Source organism: Gossypium arboreum, chromosome 5 (assembly GCF_025698485.1).
Source record: "Gossypium arboreum isolate Shixiya-1 chromosome 5, ASM2569848v2, whole genome shotgun sequence".
Lineage (NCBI taxonomy): Eukaryota > Viridiplantae > Streptophyta > Magnoliopsida > Malvales > Malvaceae > Gossypium > Gossypium arboreum.
This window is the reverse complement of record NC_069074.1, coordinates 59,039,962-59,066,677: the sequence shown is the minus strand read 5'-3', so window position 1 is coordinate 59,066,677 and position 26,716 is coordinate 59,039,962.

Here is a 26,716-nt window from a genome sequence, read left to right as displayed (position 1 = left end):
TGGTCACTACGAGTTCTTAGTGATGCCGTTTGGGCTCACTAATGCCCTGCGGTATTTATGGATTTGATGAATCGGATCTTCGCACCATATTTGGATCGGTTCAGTAGTTGTGTTCATTGACGACATCTTGGTCTATTCAAGAGATGAGACCAAACATGCGGAGCACCTAAGATTAGTGTTGCAAATTTTACGGGATAAGCGGTTATATGCTAAGTTCAGAAGTGTGAGTTACGGTAAGAGAGGTTAGCTTCTTGGGTCATGTGGTATCTGACGGTATTCGAGTCGACCGAGCAAAATTTCAGCCATACTTAACTGGAAGCCTCCGAGAAATATTACCGAGGTTCGGAGCTTTTGGGACTTGTTTGGTTACTACCGACGGCTTGTAAAAGGATTCTCGATGATAGCCACACCCATGACGAAAACCGCTTGTAAAGATGTCAAGTTTGAATGGACGGAAAAGTGTCGAGAAGTTTCGATCAATTGAAAACTCATTTGACTAAGCTCCAAAGATAGTACAAACGAAATCCGCAAAGAGTTTGTCATCTATAGTGACGCCTCCTACTTGGGTTAGGTTGCGATTGATGCAAGAAGGTCGAGTTGTGGCCTATCGTCGAGACAATTAAAGCCACATGAGAAAATTTATCCGACCCATGATCTCGAATTGGCTGCCATCGTATTCGCCTTGAAGATATGGCGACATTACTTAATTGGTGAGAAGTGCCATGTGTATTCGGATCACAAAAGTCTCAAATATTTGATGACTCAAAGAGACTTAAATCTGCAACAAAGACGTTGGCTCGAGTTGTTAAAAGATTATGAGCTTGTCATTGATTATCACCCAGGAAAGGCTAATGTGATTGTAGACGCCTTAAGTCGAAAATCACTGTTTGCTTTACGAGCGATGAATGTACACTTGTCTATTCTACCCGACAATGTTTTAGTAGCCGAATTAAAGGCCAAACCATTATTGATTCATCAAATTCGTGAAGCTCAGAATGTCGACGATGAGTTGGTTGCAAGACGGGCTGAATGTGTTCCGAATGTGGAATCAGAGTTTCAAGTTGATGATGACGATTGTTTGAGGTTCAGAAATCGTTTGTGTATTCCAAGAAATTCAGAATTTATTTCGATAATTCTGAACGAAGCTCATTGTAGCCGAATGTCAATCCACCCGAGGAGTACGAAAATGTACAACAACCTAAGACGTCAGTTTTGGTGGTATGGTATGAAACGAGACATTTCTGATTTTGTTTCGAAGTGTTTAATATGTCAGCAAGTGAAGGCGGAACATCAAGTGCCTACGGGTTTACTCCAACCGATCATGATACCTGAATGGAAATGGGATCGAGTGACGATGGATTTTGTATCTGGGTTGCCAGTGTCGGCAAGTAAGAAAGATGCGATTTGGGTCGTTGTTGATAGATTGACTAAGTCGGCTCACTTTATCCCTGTACGCACGGATTTTTCAATGGATAAATTAGCTGAATTGTATGTTTCTCAGATTGTGAGATTACACATGGTACCTATTTCTATCGTGTCGGATAGAGATCCGAGATTCATCTCACGATTTTGGAAGAAATTGCAAGAAGCTTTGGGCACCCAGTTGCATTTTAGCACCGCTTTTCACCCCCAAACCGACGGTCAATCCGGGCGGATAATTCAGATACTTGAGGATATGTTGAGATGTTGCATCCTCGAGTTCAGTGGTTCATGGGAACGGTATTTACCTTTAATTGAATTCGCTTACAACAACAGTTTTCAATCAAGTATTAAGATGGCACCTTACGAGGCATTGTACGGACGAAAATGCCGTACGCCATTGTTTTAGACCGAGCTCGGTGAAAGTAAAATTTTCGGAGTTGATTTGATTAAAGATGCTGAACAGAAGGTAAGAATAATTCGTGAGAGTCTGAAGGCAGCATCAGATCCTCAGAAGTCGTACGCGGATTTAAAACGAAGAGATATTGAGTATCAGGTGGGAGACAAAGTGTTTCTTAAGGTATCGCCTTGGAGAAAGATACTCCGATTTGGCCGTAAGGGCAAACTGAGTCCGAGATTCATCGGGCCATATGAGATATCCGAACGAGTCGGTCCAGTTGCGTATCGTTTGATTTTGCCCCCTGAACTTGAAAAGATTCACGACGTCTTTCATGTTTCGATGCTTCGACGTTATAGATCTGATCCGTCGCACGTAATTAGTCCATCAGAGGTTGATATTCAAGCCAATATGAGTTATGAAGAAGAACCGATTCGTATCCTAGCACGTGAAGTGAAAGAATTGCGAAACAAAAGGGTTCCGTTAGTGAAAGTGTTATGGCTCAAACACGGAATGGAAGAAGCTACTTGAAACCCGAGAACTCTATAAAAGAGCGATACCCAAACCTATTTACGGTAAGATTTTCGGGACGAAAATTTCTTATGTGGGGAGAGTTGTGACACCAAAATTGACCCTAGTCGGAAGTGGTTTCGGACCGCTAAACCGAGTCACCAAATGTTTGAACGTAATAATTATTGTCTAGAATATGTATTTATGAATGTGTGAAAATTTCAAGCTTGATTTAGTCGATTGCATGTGAATTCAGTCATTAGGACTTGTGTGACACTTTTGAAATGTGATAGGCTAATCTATAAGGACCTAATAGTGCATGTAATCAAAAGGGAGGACTTGCATGTCAAATTTCCCCCCCTAAGTGCTAGTGGTCGGCCATGACAAAGAGTGATGGGCAAAAACATGTCATAAAACATGTTGTGACAATGGTGGATGCAAGAAAAAAATAAAATAATGAGCATGGGAATTGAATAATGATAAAGGAAAAAAAAAAAGAGATGGGTGTGATTGTTTCTCCCATTGCCGTGAGTTGAGGGGAAAGAAGGAAAAAAAAGTGTTCATCAATTGTCACTTCTTTTGGCTGAAAATTCTAAGGAAGAAAGGAAACAAGTGTGTCCTTTGGTTCATCCTTGGCCGAATAGAGGAAAGAAAGGAAGGGGAGGAGCTTGAAACAATCAGCTATGGTGATTTGTTAGACTAAGGTATGTTTGATGTTGTCCATGAGATGCATGCATGTTTTAGTTGGTAGATTGAGTTCTACCTAGCCCATGGTCTAAATCTTGTTAGGTGATGGAAATGACTCTCGGCCATGGATGCATCAATCTTGCTTGGTGTTGATGTCATTTACATGCTAAAAATGAAGCTTGATAATGATACATGTGATGGTGGATTGAGGACTCTTAGATTTTCTTTTAGCATTTTTGAGTGAGACATCAAGTTCTTTGTTTAACCATGACCAAAATTGAAACGGTATGGTGTTGTGGTGTATTCGGCCATGGTATATCCATAAGTATGATTTATGCATATTGCATGGTAGGTAAGATTTGAGCTTTGGATATATGTTTATATTTGGTTATAATCAACTTGAGATTCGGCCCTTGCACCTACATATATATATGTTTGCACATGATGTATTGGTATGACATATATACTATCTCAAGGTGTATATTTGCTTAGGATGATGTTTCGGTTATGAAGTAAATGATAGATGCGTATTGAGCTACAATATGAAATGCATTAGTTAGTAAAATGTATGCCATTTATGTGTGGTATTAAATATGTAATTGGCCTCAACATCAACATGCATATTCGGCCACATGAATGAGTACATAGGTTGATGTGTTGTTCGCCATAAGTAAGCATGTTGAAGGCTTTATATTGACTTAGAAAATTCGCTAAGGAGAGTACTAACTAATGTGTTGAATTCGATTCGTGATTTCGCACACATGTGACTCTAATGTCTAATGTATATAAGGGCTAAGTACCTTGAGCTTCACTTTGATGTTTGAATGAATTGTATTGAATTGCTTGTTGTGATTAAAATGTGCATGACCATTGTGTATTTGAGCTAAAGGATGGCCATATGACCATTTAAACTCCTTGTCATATTCAGCCATAAGCTAGCATAATGAGATTTTAATAAGTTAAATTTGTGTGAATTAGCTCAAGAGCTTAGAGGACTACAGCTTGGATAAGGGAAAGGAAAAAGTGATCGAATAGCCGTCAAATCGCTCGACAACATCCGAGGTAAGTCTTGAGTAATGACCCTACTTGAATTATATTGAAATGATTTGTCATATTATGGCGGACAATTAATGTGCGTAGGGACTACGTTATAAAGTCAATTGAAATCATGCTTTTGTGTGTGGCTATTGAGCCAAATTGGAAAGGTTTGATAAATGTTTTGTGTTTGAGCCTTAGTAACGAAAATGAAATATGGATGTGTCGTGATTATTGATATATGTGTGCATGAGCATTTGAATGATACCCGGCTAAGTCCTCAAGGCATTTATGCTAGTGATTATATCCGGCTAAGACCAAGGCATTCGTATGCGAGTTGTTATATCCGGCTAAGACCAAGGCATTCGTATGAAGTTGTTATATCCTGCTAAGACCAAGGCATTAGTGCGAAGTTGCTATACCCGTTAAGACCAAGGCAATTGTGCTTATGGTTATATCCGCTAAATTCAAGAAACTCAGTTTGAAGGTGAGCGTTTTGGTGCTGTAATAAATTCAATTAATACGCTCGAAAAACCCATACGATAAGGTATGTTTACATGTGCATCGGAAAAGTCGATTCGTTTGAAATAGTGTTTGTTCAATCGATTAACGAACCTTCGGCTCTTAGATAGGTTGATACCTTGTGTGTGTTTATGATGATGGAGTGTGAAGTAAGTATGATTATGAGAATGTGTATTAATATGATTATGAGAATGTGTATTAATAAAGTGATTCATTTAGCTATGTGAACGTAATACTTTAGTCAAAGCCGATTTCATTACTTGAAACTTACTAAGCATTAAATTGCTTACCCCGCTGCTTTGGCTATTTATTTTCTAGATTTTGTTCGTTAGCATCGGATTCGGGATCATCGAAGTCGAAGTCATCCACACTATCAAAGCCCCTTTTGGTACAAATTTTGGTTTATCTTTGAAATGGCATGTATAGGACTACTCTTTCGTTTGTTGGTCATAGACCCTTTGATTTTGTATAAAATTGGATAGCCATGCGAAAATGGCTTATATACACTTTGGCATGGTATCATAATCATTTTGTATGTTGTTCATTAAGAGATGTGGAAATGTTTGGAATCGATTAGCCCTTGGAATGGTTAACCGTGATCATCTTTTGTGCCATGTATGCTAAAAGGGCTAGTTGAATCAAGGAAATTATGAAGTAGGTAAAGTTTACCTTGAAAACAGATGCTGACAGCAGCAGTGGTGTGGATGTGAAAAATCACTAAAAATAGAAGGAATGGAATTAAATAGTGAATAAATTATGTAAATGAACCTTGATGAATCTACTTTCATATGGAAGAAACGAAACGGTCATATGAGTTGTATGTTAAGAGATATTTAAGTTTTCGTGAAACAGGGCCAGAACGGTTTCTGGATTCCCTGTTCCGACTTTGGAAATTCGTTATAAATTAACCAGAGATAATTAGGAGTCATGCCATATATGTATAGATTCCTCCTTGAGTCTAGTTTCTATAGATACAAATTGCATCAGTATTGAAGCCCTGTACAGGGAGATATCCAATTCGTAATGAAGGAAGGTCAGTGTAGTCGAACCCTGGAAGAGGGGAGACTTTAACTAATAAACTGTACTAATTGGCTCGACAAAAAATTCTAGAAAAAATATGTAGATGGACATATCAGTCTAGTTTCAGGAAAAATTTACGAAACTGATTTCCGAGTTTTGAAACTCAAGATATGAATTTTAAGGCGACAGTGACGCAGTAACCAGCTAGTCTGGAAAATTTTTAAATGGACTGTGGTAATAACTAAGTTAAGTCTGTTAGCACCTCGTATTCGACTCCGGCCACGGTCTCGGGTACGGGGTGTTACAGCATCAGATCGTCAAAAGTCGTATGCAGATTTAAAACGAAGAGATATTGAGTATCAGGTGGGAGACAAAGTGTTTCTTAAGGTCTCACCTTGGAAAAAGATACTCAGATTTGGCCGTAAGGGCAAACTGAGTCCGAGGTTCATCGGGCCATATGAGATATCCGAACGAGTTGGTCCAGTTGCGTATCGTTTGATTTTTCCCCCTGAACTTGAAAAGATTCACGACGTCTTTCATGTTTCGATGCTTCGACGTTATAGGTCTGATCCGTCACACGTGATTAATCCATTAGATGTTGAAATTCAATCTGACTTGAGTTATGAAGAGGAACCGATTCGTATCCTAGCTCGTGAAGTGAAAGAGTTGCGAAACAAAAGGGTTCCATTGGTAAAAGTGTTATGGCTCAAACACGGAATCGAAGAAGCTACTTGGGAAACCGAGAACTCTATGAAAGAACGATACCCAAACCTGTTTACCGGTAAGATTTTCGGGGACGAAAATTTCATAAGTGGGGGAGAGTTGTGACAGCCCTAATGTGACCCTAGTCGGAAAGTGGTTTCGGGACCATAAAACCGAGTCACCAAATTATTTGAATGTGATATTTATTGTCTGAAATATGTGAATATGAATGTGCGAAAATTTTTAAGCTTTGATTTAGTTAATTGCATGTGAATGGAGTACATAGGACTTATGTGAGAAAATTTAGAAATGTGCTAGGCAAATGTAAAGTGGCCTAATAATGCATGTTATAGAAATGGTGGGTTTGCATGTCAAATTGCCCAATATTTGAGCTAATGGCCGGCCATGCTATGAGTGGAAATATGTCACAAACATGTTATGTAGTGATGTATGTTAGGAGCAATAAAATAATGAGTATGGGTAATAAAGAAATGGAAAAAGGAAAAGAATGGTGAGATTGTTTCATCCCCCTCCCCATTGCCGTGAATGTAAGAAAGAAAACAAAAAAAAAAAAAGTGTCCATCTTTTTCTCATTTCTCTTGGCCAAATGTTCTAAGGAAGAAAGAAAAACAAGTTGTGTTCTTTGGTTCTTCTTGGCCGAATTGAAAGGAAGAAGAAGGGAGTGAAGCAATCGGTCATCTTAGGTCACTATTAAGGTAAGGAAGTTGTACTAGCTCTTGAAATTTTAGTTGATATTGAGTGAGATATCAAGTTATTTTTGTGAACCATGACGAAATTTTGATTTTAGATTGAGTAAGGTTTTTGACTATGGTAGTTAATAATGGTGAGTTTTGTTGTTTCATGTTAAAGTTAGGTGAATGATGATGATGGGTGAGTGTTTGAACCATAAAAAGAATTCGGCTACCTTGTTATGAACTAGGGCCGAATGTGAGTTGGTTGTGGTTGAATATTGCATGCTTGGTAGAATGGTGGATGAAAGTGCCGAATGTGGTCTTTGGTTTGGCATGAAGTGATAATAAGGGTTTAAAAGATAGCTTAGGTTAATTGATACTCACTAATGTTCAATGGAAGCTTTGTTAAGTGTGAAATGAGTGGTAGAGAGAGAATTATGGACTATTGCCGAATGTATGTTGGATTGATAGAGTATCCAAATTGATTTTATGTGTGTATGCATGACCGAATATAATCGACCACATGAATGAGTACGTAGGTTGATGTGTATGTTCGCCATAGGTAAACATATTGATGGCTTTATCTTGACTTAGAAAATTCGCTAAGGTGAATATTGGCTAATGTGTTGAGTTGATTCATGGTTTCATATGTATGTGACTTTAGTGTCTAATGTATATATATGGGCTAAGTACCTTGAGTTCCTCTTTTGATGCTCAAATGATTAAATCAATTTATTTGTTAAATTAAGCTCAAGAGCAAAGGGAACTAAATCCGATAAAGGGAAGGAAAAAGTGGTCGAATAGCCATCGAAATCGCTCGACAACATCCGAGGTAAGTTTTGAGCAATGAGACTTAGTTTATGAGCATAACAAATATACAAAGGATACGATGATTTTACTTGAATTATATGTTGAGTTAATTAGTCTATACGTATGACGGTAGCCGTATGTGCATAGAGATTGTGTTATAAAGCAAACTAAACCATGTTGTTTGTATGTGGCTAGTGAGCCGAAATGGGAATGCTTAATACGTGACTTGTGTTTGAATTCTAATTATGAAAATGAAATTAGATGTGTCATGATTTATTGATATGTGCATGAATGTTCGGATGATAACCAAAGCTAAGTCCCGAGAGCATTTGAGCTAGTGGCTAATTCCTGCTAAGTCCCAAGGCATTCGTATGAGCTACTATATCCGGGCTAAGTCCCAAGGCATTCGTCTGAAGCTACTATATCCGGCTAAGTCCCGGCGCGTCGTCTGCTACTATATCCGGCTAAGTCCCGGGCGTTCGTCGAAGCTACTATATCCTGCTAAGTCCCAAGGCGTTTGTGCGAAGTTATTATATTGGGCTAAGTCCTCAAGGCATTTGTGCAAGTTACCATAACCGGCTAAGTCCCAAGGCATTTGAACTAGTGGCTATATCCGCTAAACCTCAAGGTACTTGGTTTGAGAACAAGTGATCTTGCTGTAATAAGTTAGATTGATACGCCGTAAAACCCAACGATGAGGTACGCTTCAGATATGCATTGGGGTAGTGATTCTTTTAAATAATATTCGCCAAGAAATTAATGAGCTTCCCTTGGCTAAGTTGATCTTTTGTGTATGAATATAAGGGTCGGTAATGTGAAGTAAGTATGATATTGAGAATTTGTGCATATGAGATTATCCGTTTAGCCATATGAATGCTATATTTTGGTTGTGTCTAATTTCATGGCTCAAACTTACTAAGCATTAAATGCTTACTCCGCTTTCTTTGATTCTCTGCTTTATAGATTTTGGTTAAATCACTATTGGACTCGGGATTTTTGAAGTCAAGTCGCCCACACTATCAAAGCTCCTTTTGGTATATTTTTGGTTGAACTTTGAAATGGCATGTATAGGACTACCCTTTTGTTGTAGGTCATGTACCTTTCGGTTTTGTGTAAATTTGGATAGCCATGCGAAAATGGCTTAAGTATACTTTGATCATAGCATTATAATCGTTTTGTATGTTGTCCGTCGAGAGGTATGGAAATGTTGGTAACGGTTAGTCATGGGAATGGTCATTCATGATCACTTTTGGTATATGTATGACAAACTCTAGTTGATCCATGGAGGATCATGAAATAGGTAAAGTTTACCTTAAAAATAGATGCTGGCAGCAGGAGTGATGTGGATGTGAAAAATATCTAAAAATAGTAGGAATGGAATTAAATAGCGAATAAATTATGTAATCGAACCTTGATGAATCTATTTTCATAAGAAAGTAACGAAAAACTCATATGAACAGTATATTATGAGATGTTAAAGTTTTTGTGAGACAGGGCCAGAACGGTTTCTGGATCCCCTGATCTGACTTTGGAAATTCATTATAAATTAACCAGAGACATTTAGAAGTCATTCCATATATGTATAGATTCCTTTTTGAGTCTAGTTTCTATAGAAACAAACGGCATCAGTATTGAAGCCCTGTACAGGGAGATATCCAAATCGTAATGCATAAAGGTCAGTGTAGTCGCACCCTGTAAAAGGGGAGAATTTAACTAATAAACTGTACTAATTTGCCTGACCAAAAATTCTAGAAAAAAATCTGTAGATGGACATATGAGTCTAGTTTCAGGGAAAAATTACGAAACTGATTTTCGAGTTTTGGAACTCAAGATATGATTTTTAAAGTGACAGTGACGCAGTTAGCCAACTGCCTGGAAATTTTTAAAATGGACTGTGAAAGCGAGTGATTTAAGTCGCAAACCCCGTGTGTCCGACTCCGCAACGGTCTCTGCACGGGTGTTACATTTAAATTGGTATCAGAGCTACGGTTTAGTCGATTCTAGGACTACCGTAATGCATTGGATTTAGCTATACATGCCATTTTATGTGATTATTTGATAGTGTGGTGATTTCTGACATTTGCAAATGTGTTTATTTATAGTAATGGATCCCGATCCCCACCGAGCGGTAGCTGATGATCTTGAGAGTGTAGCGCTGCTCCCGACAAGGGACAGCGCCGGGACTCTCAACCTAATGCTAGTAATCCGAATGATGAAGCTAGACAAGCTTTCTATAGCGTGATGAATGATTGGTTCAACCAATACATTCGAACTAATACTACTGTTCCACAACCTCCATTCCCGACAAATACCACCTCAAGACCTACAATACCTCCGAATCGACCAAATAAGGTCAAATAAGCCCCAGCTGATGAATCCGAAAACATGGGGCTACCGAATTTAAGGCTACGGACAAATGATGATGCCGAGCAAGCTGAATTTTGGTTGGACAACACTATCCGGGTACTCGATGAGCTATCTTGCACACCCGATGAGTGCCTAAAGTGTACTATCTCCTTGCTACGTGATTCTGCCTACTATTGGTGGAACACATTGACTTCTGTCGTGCCCAGAGTGCAGGTAACTTGGGAGTTCTTCCAAACCGAGTTTCGAAAGAAGTATATCAGTCAGAGATTCATTGACCAAAAACGGAAGGAATTTCTTGAACTCAAACAAGGTTCCATGTCGGTTACCGACTATGAACGAAAATTTGTAAGGCTTAGCCGGTACGCGCAAGAATGCATTTCTTCAGAAGCCGTGATGTGTAAACATTTCGAGGATGGGCTGAATGACGATATAAAGTCAGTATGTAGGCATTTTGGAAATCAGAGAATTTGTGGCACTTGTCGAGCGAGCTTGCAAGGCCGAGGAGCTCAATATGGAGAAAAGAAAAGTGAGGAGGGAGCAAGGGAGTTTCAGAAGAGGTCTTCGGGAAGCCCTTCCCACATCATCGAAGAAATTTAGAGATGGCTTAGGCGGTCTAGGGACACTTCGGCTTTTCTAGACGAGATCGCGATCGACCCCAGAGCACACGAGTCACTTCGATCGCCGATGTTGGAAATGATCGTCGAGATGTAACGGAGTGCCAATATTGTGGCAAATGGTATTCGAGTTGTAGATTCCATGACCGCCTCCTGTTACAAGTGCGGGTCACCGACCACTTTATCAAAGATTGCCCGAGATTGTCGAGAATGAATGTAAATCAAAGTGGGAAGCCGGGTGCTACCACCGCCGAGGTAGACCATCTAGAAATACGGGCAATGCTAGTGGTGGTCGAGAGGATCTAGAGATGCTACGACCAGATCCGAGGCTCGTGCTCTGCTAGGGCTTATGCTATACGCCGCACGCGAGGATGCTTCCTCGCCAGATGTTATTACCGGTACTTTTACTCTCTTTGATACTAATGTGATTGCTTTGATTGACCCTGGTTCTACTCATTCTTATATATGCGAAACCCTAGCATCCAGTAAGACTTTACCTATTGAGGCTACTGAGTTCGTTATTCGGGTGTCAAATCCCTTGGGTCGTTACGTGCTTGTCGACAAAGTGTGTAAGAAATGCCCCCTAGTAATTCGAGGTTCCTCTTTTCCGGCGGACTTGATGCTTTTGCCGTTTGATGAATTTGATGTTATCCTCAGTTTAGATTGGTTGACCGTGCATGATGTGGTTGTGAATTGCAAAAGCAAGACTATCGATTTGAGGTGTGTAAATAACGAGATAATCTGAGTTGAGTCTACGGACTTAAAGGGGTTACCAACTGTAATATCAGCAATGTTGGCCCAGAAATATGTAAGAAAAGGGTGCAAAGCATACCTTGCGTATGTACTTGATGACAAAGAGTTAGAAAAGAAACCCGAATCTATGCCGGTGGTTTGTGAATACCCGGATGTTTTTCCTGAAGAATTGCCGGGTTTACCACCTGTTCGGGAGGTAGAGTTTGGTATTGAGCTTGTACCTGGGACTACGCCAATTTCGATAGCTCCGTATCGTATGGCACCAACCGAGTTAAAAGAGTTGAAAGCTCTGTTGCAAGAGTTGACGGATAGAGGTTTCGCCGACCAAGTTTCTCACCTTGGGTGCACCAAGATTGTTTGTGAAAAGAAGGACGGAACCATGAGGTTGTGCATTGACTATCGTCACCGAATAAAGTGACGATAAAGAATAAATATCCGCTATCACAGATTGATGATTTGTTTGATCAACCAAGGAGCCTCGGTGTTTTCAAAGATAGATTTGAGATCGGGTTATTACCGATTCATGAATTCGAGATTTGGATATACCCAAAATTGCTTTCGAACGAGATATGGCCACTCACGAGTTCTTAGTGATGCCGCTTGGGCTCACTAATGCCCCGCAGTATTTATGGATTTGATGAATCGGATCTTCAGCGATGAATTGGACCAGTTTGTGGTTGTGTTTATTGATGACATCTTGGTCTATTCAAGAGATGAGACCGAACATCTTGAGCACCGAGATTAGTGTTGCAAATTTTACGGATAAGCGGTTATATGCTAAGTTCAAGAAGTGTGAGTTCGGTTAAGAGAGGTTAGCTTCTTGGGCCATGTGGTATCTCAGACGGTATTCGAGTTGATCCGAGCAAAATTTCAGCCATACTTAACTGGAAGCCTCAGAAATATTACTGAGGTTCGAGCTTTTGGGACTTGCCGCCATTACCGACGGTTTGTGAAAGGTTTCTCGATGATAGCCACACCGATGACGAAACTACTTGAGAAGGATGTTAAGTTTTAATGGATGTAAAAGTGTCGAAAAGTTTCAACAATTGAAAACGCACTTAACGGAAGCTCCAAGATTAGTGCGAACCGAATCGTGCAAGGAGTTCGTCATTTATAGTGATGCATCCCTACTTGGGTTGGGTTGTGTATTGATGCAAGAAGGTCGAGTTGTGGCCTATCGTCGAGACAATTAAAGCCACATGAGAAAAATTATCGACCCATGACCTCGAACTAGCTGCCATCGTATTTGCTTTGAAAATATGGCGACATTATTTATTTGGCGAGAAGTGCCATGTGTATTCGGACCACAAAAGTCTCAAATATTTGATGACTCAAAGAGACTTGAATCTGCGACAAAGGCGTTGGCTTGAGTTGTTGAAAGATTATAAACTTGTCATTGACTATCACCCGAGAAAGGCTAATGTGGTTGCGGATGCCTTAAGTCGTAAATCACTGTTTGCTTTACGAGCGATGAATGTACACTTGTCTGTTCTATCCAACAATGTGTTAGTGGCGAAATTAAAGCCCAAACCATTGTTGATTCATCAAATTCGTGAAGCTCAGAAAGTCGATGATGAACTAGTTACAAAACGGGCTAAATGTGTTTCGAATATGGAATCAGAGTTTCAAATTGATGATGACGATTGTTTGAGGTTCAGAAGACGGTTGTGTGTTCCAAGAAATTCAAAACTCATTTCGATGATTCTGAATGAAGCTCATTGTAGCCGAATGTCGATTCACCCGGGGAGTACGAAAATGTACAACGATTTGAGACGTCAGTTTTGGTGGCATGGTATGAAATGAGACATTTCCGATTTTGTCTCGAAGTGTTTAGTATGTCAGCAAGTGAAGGCGGAACATCAAGTGCCTATGGGTTTACTTCAACCGATCATGATACCTGAATGGAAATGGGATCGAGTCACGATGGATTTTGTATCTGGGTTGCCAGTGTCGGCAAGTAAGAAGGATACGATTTGGGTTGTTGTCGATAGACCGACTAAGTCGGCTCATTTTATCCCGTCGCACGGATTTTTCATTGGATAAACTAGCTGAATTGTATGTTTCTCAGATTGTGAGATTACACGGGGTACCGATTTCTATTGTGTCAGATAGAGATCCGAGATTCACCTCACGATTTTGGAAGAAATTGCAAGAAGCTTTGGGCACCAAGTTGCATTTTAAGACCGCTTTTCACCCCCAAACCGATGGTCAATCCGAGCATATAATTCAGATACTTGAGGATATGTTGAGATGTTGCATCCTCGAGTTGAGTGGTTCGTGGGAGCGGTATTTACCTTTGATTGAATTTGCTTACAACAATAGTTTTCAATCAAGTATTAAGATGGCACCTTACGAGGCCTTGTACGGGCGTAAATGCCGTACACCATTGTTTTGGACCGAGCTCGGTGAGAGTAAAATTTTCGGAGTGGATTGGATTAAAGATGCTGAACAGAAAGTAAGAATAATTCGTGAAAGTCTAAAGGCAGCATCAGATCGTCAGAAGTCGTATGCAGATTTAAAACGTAGAGATATTGAGTATCAGGTGGGAGACAAAGTGTTTCTTAAGGTCTCACCTCGGAAAAAGATACTCAGATTTGGCCGTAAGGACAAACTGAGTCCGAGGTTCATCGGGCCATATGAGATATCCGAACGAGTTGGTCCAGTTGCGTATCGTTTGATTTTGCCCCCTGAACTTGAAAAGATTCACGATGTCTTTCATGTTTCGATGCTTCGACGTTATAGATCTGATCCGTCACACGTGATTAATCCATTAGAAGTTGAAATTCAATCTGACTTGTGTTATGAAGAGGAACCGATTCGTATCCTAGCTCGTGAAGTGAAAGAGTTGCGAAACAAAAGGGTTCCATTGGTAAAAGTGTTATGGCTCAAACACGGAATCGAAGAAGCAACTTGGGAAACCGAGAACTCTATGAAAGAACGATACCCAAACTCATTTCATCGGTAAGATTTTCGGGACGAAAATTTCTTAAGTGGGGAGAGTTGTGATGACCTAAAGTGACCCTAGTCGGAAAGCGGTTTGGGACCGCTAAACCGAAGTCACCAAATTATTTGAATGTGATATTTATTGTCTAAAATATGTGAATATGAATGTGCGAAAATTTTTAAGCTTCGATTTAGTTAATTGCATGTGAATGGAGTACATAGGACTTATGTGAGAAAATTTAGAAATGTGCTAGGCAAATGTAAAGTGGCCTAATAATGCATGGTATAGAAATGGTGGGTTTGCATGTCAAATTGCCCAATATTTGAGCTAATGGCCGGCCATGCTATGAGTGGAAACATGTCACAAACATGTTATGTAGTGATGTATGTTAGGAACAATAAAATAATGAGTATGGGTAATAAAGAAATGGAAAAAGGAAAAGAATGGTGAGATTGTTTCTCCCCCTCCCCATTGCCGTGAATGTAAGAAAGAAAACAAAAAAAAAAAAGTGTCCATCTTTTTCTCATTTCTCTTGGCCAAATGTTCTAAGGAAGAAAGAAAAACAAGTTGTGTTCTTTGGTTCTTCTTGGCCGAATTGAAAGGAAGAAGAAGGGTGTGATAGCCCTAGTGTGACCCTAGTCGGGAAGTGGTTTCGGGACCACAAAATCGAGTCATAAAAATAATTAATTGCTATATTCTATGCTTATTATGTGTGTACATGAGTATGTGGAAGTTTCATTCTCTAATTTTGCCAATTGCATGAGAAATTATTAAATAGGGATCAATATGAGACATAGTGAAATATGATAGGCTAATTTTAAATGGCTTATTAGTGCATGTTAACACAAGGGTGGACTTGCATGTCAAGTTGCCCAATTTCTTTATAGTGGCCGGCCAAGATGGAATGTTGATGGGCAATACATATGTTTAATTAGATATTATAATAAGAAATTGGGTTAATGGAAATAAAATAATGTTAGTAAAGAAGGAAAAGAAAAAAAATGCTCATCTCTCTTCTCCATTGCCGTGACTCGAGAAGAAGAAGGAGTGTTCATGTTTTCTTTCTTTTGCAATTGCCGTAACTAGAGGAAGGGGAAAAGGAAGATTCGCCAAGGTGGTCCTCTAGATTAAGGTATGTTCAAGGGTATCTTTGGAAGTATATACAACCTTTGGGTGATGAGTCTAAATTCTATCTATCTCATGGTTGGATTTGGGGTTGATGGAGAGTTAGAATTTGGCTAAGGAGCCTAAAATTTTGGTTGATACCTTGATGCTATTAGCATGCTAGTTATATGGATGTGTTAAGTTGTTTGGGATGTTAGCATGAAAGTTGGAATTGTTAAGCTAATTTGTTGGAAGTGTCGAATTTAGGACTAAGAAGAGAATGAGTATTTGGCTAACATAGTGAAAAGGTAGGTGTTGCCGATTGTTAGATTTAGACCATGGGAGTGGCTATAATGGGCATTAAGATGTAGAACTTAAGAAATGTAGTTATATGTGAATTTACATGATGTTACAAATAGATGTGAAAATATATGCTAGATTAGGAAAATTTGATTAAGTGTTCATGAGATGAAATTAGGTGTTTAAAAGATGTTATAGTTGACATTGTATATATATATATACATTCGGCCATCTAATTGAGTATGAAGGTGGTGTTAAATCTAATTGTGATACCCATTTGGAAGTGTATATATATATATATATATAAATATACATAAGTATGCCCGTTCGTGATGTTACCTTTAATTATGTGTATAATCGACTAAATGGGTAATTAGTGAGGATGGTTGCCGGATATACAAACATACATATGCATGTGTAATTGAATTATGAATGTTTAGCAAGATGGTTAAACTAGTTGATTTATTGATTAAGCTCAAGGAGTTAAAGGAGGAGAATCAAGCAAGGGAAAAACGAAGGTCATCGAGTAGGCGACTTGGAACTATTTTACCCAACACAAGGTAGGTCACTAAGCATATATTTTGTATTGATTTAAATAGACATAATGTCTATGTAATTATGCCGAAAGGAATGATAAATTTATATACATGTATGTATGTGGTGATGAAAGTATTGAATGAAAAGAAAAGAGGTGAGATGTATTGAGTTGTTGATTTCGGCACTAAGTGTGCGGGTATAAACATTTATGATCATGAGATTGGCACTAAGTGTGCGGGTTTAAAATGTGTACGGCACTAAGTGTGCGAGTTTGATTATATAGCACTAAGTGTGCGAGTTGATTATATAGCACTAAGTGTGCGGACTCACTATATGCTTTTGAATCACTATTGACACCGAGTGTGCGACATTATTGAGCTGATCACGGACAATGGATCGGGTAAGTACCTTGAGTTCATGGCTAATAGGCGCTATGTTTATATTTGGAGTTGAGCTTGGTAAGTTTTGAACCTATGTGACAATTTTAATTGAAGTCACGTACATAAGAATTATCGTGGAATAAGTGAAAGGTCATTTAGTTGTATGATTGTAACGAAAACAAAATGATGTATAAAAATGCCTCAAATATCCTATTGATTAGTATATGGAATGTGAATGTGTAACTTGGTATGAGATTGAATCGAAAGGTCTAAAGAACTATGGTATAGTTCGGTTTGGATGGAGAAATTAGCCTCGTTCCATTTTGTTTCCTCTTGTGATAATGTTATCAATGGTTGGTAGTGCATTGCTTATGACTTACTGAGTTATATACTCATTCGGTGTTTGCTTGTCACCTATTTTAGGTTCCTTGGACTCGTCTTTTTGCGTTTTCGGACTGTCATCTAAGTCATCACACGGATTGCAACTTTTGGGGTATCTTCTTCTTAGTTGGTCTAGGAGAACATTTCGCATGTATAGGCTATTATGTTTTGTTGAACTTTGGTATGTAAACTTTAGCCATGCGAAAATGGCATAAATATTAAGTTGAATTTTGGTCCCATGATACTTCGTCATAAGTCTTAGTAAAATTGGTTTGATAATGTTGTCATGGCTGATTATTCTCGTGTTAAATTCATGATATGTATGATGAATTATTAGTTAGATTAAGGAAAAATCACAAAATAGGCATAGTTTGCTTTAGTAATGATGCTTTGGTAGCAACAAAGATGTGAGATTGAAAAAATCACTAAAAATAGTAGGAATAGAATTAAATAAGTAATAAATTATGTAATCGAAGCTTGATGAGTCTATTTTCATATGGAAGAAACGAAACGACCATATGAGCTGTATGTTAGGAGATAATTAAACTCTTGTGAAACAGGGCGAGTGAATTCTGGATCCCTGTTCCGAATTTAGAAATTCACCATAAATTAATCAGAGACAATTAGAAGTCATGCCTTATATGTATAGATTCCTTTTGAGTCTAGTTTCATTAGAAACAATCGGCATAAGCATTGAAGCTCTGTAAAGGGAAATATCTAAGTCGTAATGCATGAAGGTCGAGTAGTCGAACCACAGAACAGGGTGACTTTAACTAATAAACTGTACCAATTGGCCCAACCAAAAATTCTACAAAATTCTACCATATAGATATAGGAGTCTAGTCCGGGAAAGTTTACGGAACTGGATTTGAGTTTCAGAACTCAAGATATGATTTTGAAGCGACTAGTACGCAGATTGGCAGCTTGTCTGGGAAATTTTTAATAAGTGGTTTGAAGTCTGTTAACACCTCGTGTTCGACTACGGTGACGGTCTCAGGTTCGGGGTGTTACAAAGGGAGTGAAGCAATCGGTCATCTTAGGTCACTATTAAGGTAAGGAAGTTGTACTAGCTCTTGAAATTTTAGTTGATATTGAGTGAGATATCAAGTGATATTTGTAAACCATGACGAAATTTTGATTTTAGATTGAGTAAGGTTTTTGACTATGGTAGTTAATAATGGTGATTTTTGTTGTTTCATGTTAAAGTTAGGTGAATGATGATGATGGATGAGTGTTTGAACCATAAAAGAATTCGCTACCTTGTTATGAACTAGGGCGAATGTGAGTTGGTTGTGGTTGAATATTGCATGCTTGGTAGAATGGTGGATGAAAGTGCCGAATGTGGTCTTTGGTTTGGCATGAAGTGATAATAAAGGTTTAAAAGATAGCTTAGGTTAATTGATACTCACTAATGAGTTCGAATGGAAGCTTTGTTAAGTGTGAAATGAGTGGCCGAGAGAGAGAATTATGGACTATTGCCGAATGTATGTTGGATTGATAGAGTATCCAAATTGATTTTATGTGTGTATGCATGACCGAATATAATCGACCACATGAATGAGTACGTAGGTTGATGTGTATGTTCGGCCATAGGTAAACATATTGATGGCTTTATCTTGACTTAGAAAATTCGGCTAAGGTGAATATTGGCTAATGTGTTGAGTCGATTCATGGTTTCATATGTATGTGACTTTAGTGTCTAATGTATATATATGGGCTAAGTACCTTGAGTTCCTCTTTTGATGCTCAAATGATTAAATCAATTTATTTGTTAAATTAAGCTCAAGAGCAAAGGGGAACTAAATTCGAGAAAGGGAAGGAAAAAGTGGCCGAATAGCCATCGAAATCGTTCGACAACATCCGAGGTAAGTTTTCGAGCAATGAGACTTAGTTTATGATTTGATTAAGTCATAATGTATGAGCATAACAAATATACAAATGATACGATGATTTTTACTTGAATTATATGTTGAGTTAATTAGTCTATACGTATGACTGTAGCCGTATGTGCATAGAGATCGTGTTATAAAGCAAACTAAACCATGTTGTTTGTATGTGGCTAGTGAGCCAAATGGGAATGCTTAATACGTGACTTGTGATTGAATTCTAATTATGAAAATGAAATTAGATGTGTCATGATTTATTGATATGTGCATGAATGTTCGGATGATAACCGGCTAAGTCCCGAGAGCATTTGAGCTAGTGGCTAATTCCGGCTAAGTCCGAAGGCATTCGTGCGAGCTACTATATCCGGGCTAAGTCCCAAAGGCATTCGTGCGAGCTACTATATCTGGCAAAGTCCCGGCGTTCGTGCGAAGCTACTATATCCGGCTAAGTCCGAAGGCGTTAAATCGAAGCTACTATATCCGGCTAAGTCCGAAGGCGTTTGTCTGAGTTATTATACTGGCTAAGTCCGAAGGCATTTGTGCAAGTTACCATAACCGGCTAAGTCCCGCAGCATTTGAGCTAGTGGCTATATCCGCTAAACCTCAAGGTACTTGGTTTGAGAACGAGTGATCTTGCTGTAATAAGTTAGATTGATACGCTCGTAAAACCCAACGATGAGGTACGTTTCGTATATGCATTGGGGTAGTGATTCCGTTTAAATAATATTTGCTCAGTAAATTAATGAGCTTCCGGCCTTGGCTAAGTTGATCTTTTGTGTATGAATATAAGGGTCGGTAATGTGAAGTAAGTATGATATTGAGAATTTGTGCATATGAGATTATCCGTTTAGCCATATGAATGCTATATTTTGGTTGTGTCTAATTTCATGGCTCAAACTTACTAAGCATTAAATGCTTACTCCGTTTCTTTGATTCTCTGTTTTATAGATTTTGGTTCGTCAGCTATTGGACTCGGGATTTTTGAAGTCGAAGTCGCCCACACTATCAAAGCTCCTTTTGGTATATTTTTGGTTGAACTTTGAAATGGCATGTATAGGACTACCCTTTTGTTGTAGGTCATGTACCTTTCGGTTTTGTGTAAATTTGGATAGCCATGCGAAAATGGCTTAAGTATACTTTGATCATAGCATTATAATCGTTTTGTATGTTGTCCGTCGAGAGGTATGGAAATGTTGGTAACGGTTAGTCATGGGAATGGTCATTCATGATCACTTTTGGTATATGTATGACAAACTCTAGTTGATCCATGGAGGATCATGAAATAGGTAAAGTTTACCTTAAAAATAGATGCTGGCAGCAGCAGTGATGTGGATGTGAAAAATATCTAAAAATAGTAGGACTGGAATTAAATAGCGAATAAATTATGTAATCGAACCTTGATGAATCTATTTTCATAGGAAAGTAACGAAACACTCATATGAACAGTATATTATGAGATGTTAAAGTTTTCGTGAGACAGGGCCAGAACGGTTTCTGGATCCCCTGATCTGACTTTGGAAATTCATTATAAATTAACCAGAGACATTTAGAAGTCATTCCATATATGTATAGATTCCTTTTTGAGTCTAATTTCTATAGAAAAAACGGCATCAGTATTGAAGCCCTGTACAGGGAGATATCCAAATCGTAATGCATAAAGGTCAGTGTAGTCGCACCCTGTAACAGGGGAGTCTTTAACTAATAAACTGTACTAATTTTCCTGACCAAAAATTCTAGAAAAAAATCTGTAGATGGACATATGAGTCTAGTTTCAAGGAAAAATTACGAAACTGATTTTAAATTTTTGTAACTCAAGATATGATTTTTTAAGTGACAGTGACGCAGTTAGCCAACCGCCTGGAAATTTTAAAATGGATTTGTGAAAGCGAGTGATTTAAGCACGCAAACCCTCGTGTCCGACTCCGCAAGCGGTCTCGGCACGGGTGTTACATTTAAATTGGTATCGAGCTACGGTTTAGTCGATTCTAGGACTACCGTAATGCGTTGGGTTTAGCTATACATGCCATTTTATGTGATTATTTGATATCATTGTGATTTCGACATTTGCAAATGTGTTTATTTATTGTAATGGATCCCGATCCTGACCGAAGCGGTAGTGATGATCTTGAGAGTGTAGCGCCGCTCCTCAAGACAAGGGACAGCGCGGCGGACTCTCAACCTAATGCTAGTAATCTGAATGATGAAGCTAGACAAGTTTCTATAAGCGTGATTTAATGATTGGTTCAACCAATACATTCAACTAATACTGTTGTTCCACAACCTCCATTCCCAAAAATACCACCCCAAGACTACAATACCTCCGTGAATCGACCAAATAAGGTCAAATAAGCCCCCAGTTGAAAGAATCCGAAAACATGGGGCTACCGAATTTAAGGCTACGAACAGCGATGATGCCGAGCAAGCTGAATTTTGGTTGGACAACACTATCCGGGTACTCGATGAGCTATCTTGCACACCCGATGAGTGCCTAAAGTGTACTATCTCCCTGCTACGTGATTCTGCCCACTATTGGTGGAACACGTTGACTTCTGTCGTGCCCAGAGAGCAAGTAACTTGGGAGTTCTTCCAAACCGAGTTTCGAAAGAAGTATATCAGTCAGAGATTCATTGACCAAAAATTGAAGGAATTTCTTGAACTCAAACAAGGTTCCATGTCGGTTACCGACTATGAATGAAAATTTGTAAGGCTTAGCCGGTATGCGCGAGAATGCATTTCTTCAGAAGCCGTGATGTGTAAACGTTTCGAGGATGGGCTGAATGACGATATAAAGCTATATGTAGGCATTTTGGAAATCCGAGAATTTGTGGCACTTGTCGAGCGAGCTTGCAAGGCCGAGGAGCTCAGTATGGAGAAAAGAAAAGTTGAGGAGGGAGCAAGGGAGTTTCGTAAGAGGTCTTCGGGGAAGCCCTTCCCACAGTCATCGAAGAAATTTAGAGATGGCTTAGGCCGGTCTAGGGACACTTTGGGCTTTTCTAGACGAGATCGCGATCAACCCCTTGTGAGCACACGAGTCACTTCGATTGCCAGTGTTGGAAATGATCGTCGAGACAGAACGGAGTGCCAATATTGTGGAAAATGGCATTCTGGGAGTTGTAGATTCCATGACCGCTCCTGTTACAAGTGCGGGTCAGCCGACCACTTTATCAAAGATTGCCCGAGATTGTCTGAACAGAATGTAAATCAGAGTGGGAAACCGGGTGCTACCACTGCTCGAGGTAGACCATCTAGAAATACGGGCAATGCTAGTGGTGGTCAGAGAGGATCTAGAGATGCTACGACCAGATCTGAGGCTCGTGCTCCTGCTAGGGCTTATGCTATACGCGCACGCGAGGATGCTTCCTCGCCAGATGTTATTACCGGTACTTTTACTCTCTTTGATACTAATGTGATTGCTTTGACTGACCCTGGTTCTACTCATTCTTATATATGCGAAACCTTAGCATCCAGATAGACTTCACCTATTGAGTCTCTTGAGTTCGTAATTGGTGTCAAATCCCTTGGGTCGTTCGTGCTTGTCGACAAAGTGTGTAAGAAATGCCCCTAGTAATTCGAGGTTCTGTTTTCCGTGGACTTGATGCTTTTGCCGTTTGATGAATTTGATGTTATCCTCGGTTTAGATTGGTTGACCGTGCATGATGCGGTTGTGAATTGCAAAAGCAAGACTATCAATTTGAGGTGTGTAAATAACGAGATAATCCGAGTTGAGTCTACGGACTTAAAGGGGTTACCGGTATAATATCGCAATGTTGGCCCGTAAATATGTAAGAAAGGGTGCGAAGCATACCTTGCGCATGTACTGATGACAAAGAGATAGAAAAGAAACCCGAATCTGTGCGGTGGTTTGTGAATACCGGATGTTTTCTGAAGAATTGCGGGTTTACCACCTGTTCGGGAGGTAGAGTTTGGTATTGAGTGCAACACCCTTACCCGCTACTGTCACTAGGAGCAGATACAAGGTATTACGAACATAACATATACCAAGATAGAAATATGTCATCCCATTTGATAATGCATCGTATAACATATATCTTGAACAATATTAGCCAACTTTTATGGCTTGTACAAAGTAATGGTCGAAATCTTGTAACTAATATTTTAAACCTAGACAAATATGACACATAACAAAATAATTTTTGCCTACTATACATGCCATAATTCAAAACATTTAGTTCAAATACCCCAAAGTATGATAGTGCGGGTAGATCTTCACGATCCTTGACTCCTGAGCAAGCTGGAGAACACTATAAGACAAAAGAGAGAAAACGAAGTAAGCTTATAGCTTAGTAAGTAGTATGTAAATACTAATTTAAGAATCTAACATGTTTACACAACAATTCAAGTATGTCTACTTTAACTTCACTACTTATTCCACTTCGATTAAGCTGTCTCTGCTGTGTCATATTCACTAAATAAATCATAACTCGAGTTACAAAACTCGAAATTCATATCCGTAAAATTTCCCTGAATCTAGACTCATAAAGCTTCTTGCTAAATTTTTTTTATAATTTTTGGTTCAGCAGATTAGTACAGTTTATTAGTTAAAGTTTCCCCTGTTACACAGCTCGACTGGCCTGACCTCTGTCCACTACGAATTGAATTCCTCTCAGTACATAACTCAAACAACCCTGAAGTCTGTTGTATTTAAAACTAGTCTCAATAAGGAATTTAGGCATGTAAACTATATTTCTTAGTTTGCTTTGTACAATTTTAATGATTTTTCAAATTGGAAACAGGGGATCACGTATTCATCCTGAGCAAGTCAGTTACAATTGTAAATATCTCAAAATATAGAATTCCTTTGCTTTCCTGCTTCTTTTATATGAAAGTAGACTCATTAAGCTTTAATTTCACATCTCATTCAACCTCTAATTATATTCCTCCTATTTTGGTGATTTTCAAAATCACGTCACTGCTGCCATCTAAAACAGTTTTAATACTAATTTCACTCTTTCACACATTCTTTATGCTAACCTCATTTTATCGTATATATGTATATGCCACAATTCATTTTCACCACATTTCATTCACTATAAATGTAGGTCCAAACCACAATGTCACCACAAAACCATCCCGTTGAACAATTCGGATCAATCCTCGATATTTAACGGTTTGAAGACACAAACCCCACCATCATACTTCATTTAGTTCGGCTCTCTTGTACACATGGGGAACACTTAGTACCACTCATGCGACCTAGCCGATTTGTCTTGTAGCTCTCTTGTCTACATGGTGTCCTTCACTTGGAATCACGCATGCGACCTAGCTACATTTATCTTTCACGTAGCTCTCTTGTCTACATGGTGTCCTTCACTTGGAATCACGCATGCGACCTAGCTACATTTACCTTTCACGTAGCTCTCTTGTCTACATGGGATACATCTCGTATCACGCATGTGACCTAGCTACTACAGGGTGTCTCGTAGCTTTCTTGTACACATGATGTGCACTCAGCATCATACATGTGACCTAGCTATCTCCTCTATTTCATTCGATCTCTCAAATGTTCAACCGGATCTCTCTCTGTATTTATTTCCATTCTTCCCATAGTCAATTTATATTTTAACATCAGCTAGTATATTTATATAATAGGCTGAAATATAAGAATGTACATGAAATTATTGTAATATTTACATACAACTTACCTTGGTGCAAAATATGGAAATTTTGCAATTTAGTCCAAAACTTTTCTTTCCCAGCTCGAGGTCGGGTTCAGCCTTTCTTGATCTATAATAACACATTTAGCTCATTTAATACTCATACTATTTATTTCAATCCAAAAATCACATTGTAGAAAAATTACATTTTTGCCCCTAACTTTTACAAAATTACAATTTTGCCCCTAGGCTCGGAATTTAATTTCAGCCCTTATTCTTATGTTTTATGATATGCTGAACATTTTCTCTTCTACAACAACATCAAATTCCCACTCTATCATATAGTTATGAACATTAGGTATTTTTACCGATTATCTTGCTTTTACTCGTTTTCACTTAAAACCGAGTAGCACAAATTATTTAACACAATTTAAAACCTCATATTCTATCATAAAACATCAAAATACACAAATTTCACCTATGGGTATTTTTCCAAATATGAACCCTAGGTTAAATTATTACTAGCATAAGCTTAATCGAGCTTCCAGGATTCCAAAAACGTAAAGAACATTAAGAACGGGGCTTAGAATCACTTACTATGGAGCTTGAAAGTTGAAGAATCCCTAGCTATGGAGAGAGTGAAGTTTCGGCAGAAACTAAATGGGGAAGATGACTATTTTGTGTTATTTTTCCCATTTTATTTCATTTAATATCAAAATGACTAAAATACCCTTACTACTAAACTTTCCAAAAATTCCTTCCATGTCCTAAATTTGTCCATGAACTTAAAATTGGTAGAATTGCTATTTAAGACCTCCTAATAAATATTTCAAAACAATTTCATACTAAAATTTCTAGTATGCAAATTTTGCAACTTATTCGATTTAGTCCCTACTTTCAATTTAAACACTTTAGGCATAGAATTTCATCACGAAATTTTCACACAATCATGCAATCATATCATAAACCCCAAAATATTTATAAAACAATTATTTCTATCTCGGATTTGTGGTCATGAAACCACTATTCGATTAGGCCCTAATTCGGGTTGTCACAATTCTCCCCCTTTAGAGATTTTCGTCCCGAAAATCTTACCCAGAAGAGGTTTGGGTCTTGTTTCCTCATAGCTTCCTCAGGTTCCCACGTAGCCTCTTCTATCCCATGTCCGTGCCACAATACTTTCACTAAGGCTATACTTTTGTTTCTTAAGCTGTTTAACTTCTCGAGCCAAAATCTTTATTGGTTTCTCCTCATAGGTCATATCCGATCGAATCTCAATTTCGCTGGGAAATCACATGTGAAGGATCGAACGATAACGTCAACATTGATACATGAAACACGTTATGAATCTTTTCTAACTCTGCGGTAAAGGCCAACCGATATGCCATCGGTCCAATTCTCTTAGTAATCTCAGACGCCCAATAAAACGCGACTCAACTTGCCTTTTCGACTAAATCTCGAATCTTTTTCCATGGTGACACCTTCAAGAACACTTTATCACCCACTTGAAATTCAATCTCTTTTCTTTTTAAATCGCATATGACTTTTGTCGATCTGAAGCGACTTTCAAGCAATCCCGAATTACTTCTATTTTCTCTTGGTTTCTTTAACTAGATCAACTCCGTGAATCATTTCTCACTAAGCTCGGTCCAATATAAAGGAGTCCGACACTTACGACCATATAAGGCTTCAGATGGTGCCATTTGTATACTTGATTGATAAGCTGTTATTGTAGGCAAACTCAATCAAAGATAGATATTTCTCCCAACTACCTCCAAATTCTAAAACACAAGATCTAAGCATATCTTGAGTACCGGATTACTCTTTCCGCTTGACCATCTGTTTGTGGATGAAATGCGGTACTAAAGTTCAATTTTGTACCCAAAGCTTCTTGTAACTTTTTCCAAAATCTCGAGGTAAATCTTGGATCTCTATCTCGATATTATAGACATAGGTACTCGTGCAACTTCACAATTTCAGCAATATATAATTCGCTAATTTATCAAGTGAGTAATCGACGCGTCTTGGTATAAAGTGGGCT